Consider the following 2,137-nt stretch of genomic DNA (forward strand, 5'->3'; position numbering starts at 1 on the left):
ACATTAGATATTGTATTAGTATGCTTGGGCTGCCATATGAGATTCCAGCCTGGGTGTATTAAACTATAGATGTTTTCTCACTGTTTTGGAGGCAAGAAGCCTGTGATCAAGGTCCTGGCAGGGTTGTCTTTTGTTTTACTCTTCTTGCTTCCAGGCAGCCACCTTCTCACTGTGTTCTTTCATGACCTCTCCCTTATGCATGGAGAGAGAGATTGAGAAGAGAATGCTCCCTGGGTCTCTTCCTTTTCTTATAAGGACACTAGTCCTATTGGATTAGGGTATCACCCTTATGACCTCATTTAACTTTAATTCCCTCCTTAAAAGCCCTTTCTACTAATAACATTCACATTGGGGGTTAGGGCTTAAACATAACGAATTTTGGGAGGACAGAGTTCAGTTCACAACAGATATTATTCCCCTTGTCTGGATAAAGAAACAGACCGAGGGAGTTCAAGTAATTTACTCAAGGTCAAACAGGACAAAAAGGTCCACGGCCTTTTGGATGTCTCTTTTAAAAATCTTGTTACCCCATCCTAGATCATGTGAGATGAATGCATCTCTAAAGATGGCTATCAAAAATAAAAGTAACAGTTCCAACCTCCTTGACCTCAGAGAGGAGACTTGCCAGAATAGAGAATGACAGAATGAGTGTTGACTCTACTACACACAGCTTCCAGCTTTCCTGGTTCCATGCCTGGGTCTATCTTAGTATAGACACCCATAAATTTGGATTTATTTGCCCCTTGAGAACCAAAGGGATCTAAGCCTATGTTGTGTTTTACATGTAAACCATGGTGGTTCAACACTGCTACTCCAGGGACAATTTTACAAGTCTTGACCTATGGTTTTTCCTGAAGACTTGATAAAAATGAATGGTGTCTGGGGAGAGGCAAAGGGCTGCCCTCTCTCTGCTCATAAGTGGAAAGAGCATGGTGACGTCATCTGTAGGAAAGTATTTCAGGGACCAAAGGTCTGATCAGGTCTGGCCTTACTCTTGGTAGTAGACACAGCCTTCACGCTGAACTGAGGATAAAATAAAATGCTGTTGCTGCCCCCTATTGGCTGGGTCCCCTCACAGGCCAACAGGAGACCAGCCAGCAAAGGGACAGGATTACAGATACCAGTCCTCTTTGCTCGTTTCATTCCCTGAACCCTCCCTTATTTTCTCTGATGCTGAAAGCTGTATAGTTTATTAATGCAGGTTAAAGCCTGTATGCCCTGGAGAGTGCTCTGGAACAAAGGGGGCAAGGGTGAGTATTATTTACAATCGCTCAGATATGGAAGCAATCCAAGGATTCAGTGATGGGCTTACTTTTCATGATGTCCTCATGGCTTTTCATTTGAGCTGGAGATGGACCACATGTCATTGTCAAGGGTCTGCTTGCCCTTGCTTTGTACAGGACCCAGAAACATGTTTAGTAAGTACTCTCAAGGAGATTGTCACCACTGATGCAAACCAGCAGATTAAATCCCTAGGCTCAGAAATATCTCCACCCAATGAAGGCACTGCATGGGCAAAGAAAATAGAAAGAACTCAGTCACAAAAGTTTTCATTGTTCTAGGACATTGGGATTCTTGTATTTCCTAGAACTGTCACTGCATGGCAGCAAAGGAGATATAATAGGAACCAGATGGTAGTTGATCCACATTCAACTTGTATTTTCCTTTGAAAAAACCATACTCAAAATGTTGAAAACTTGGGGCCACTCTTTACAGTCAGCTGGGATTCGATAAAAAGTCTTTGGGAATGCAAGCATACTTTTTAAAATTAAGCACATTTCAGTCAAATTACCTGATTGTCATTCCATTTCTGCAGTAACTTGGATATTAAATAACTCCGAAGGCACAGAGGGATAAGTAAGTCCCTTTCTTATCCTGGTAGGAGAGGAAAAGAAATCTTCTGAGGTGTTGGCTAAGCAAACCATAGCTGTTTCCTCTGCTCCTTGAAAGATCTGCCTGGGCTTGTTTTCCCCCTTTCCTTACCTGGCCTTCTCCCCTCGGTCATCATGCTTCCCCCTGCCCCTCTGCTCAGAAACACTCTTTTCAAGGATTCGCCATGCCATGAAAATTTGTGCAGCACAGGCCACTGAGAAGAAGGTTCAAAGGCAAGGCTAGACCCCATGGGGAATGGAATGCA

This window comes from Callorhinus ursinus, unplaced genomic scaffold (assembly GCF_003265705.2).
Source record: "Callorhinus ursinus isolate GAN/ISIS: 27379988/994484 unplaced genomic scaffold, GSC_fseal_2.0 scaffold20, whole genome shotgun sequence".
Classification (NCBI taxonomy): domain Eukaryota; kingdom Metazoa; phylum Chordata; class Mammalia; order Carnivora; family Otariidae; genus Callorhinus; species Callorhinus ursinus.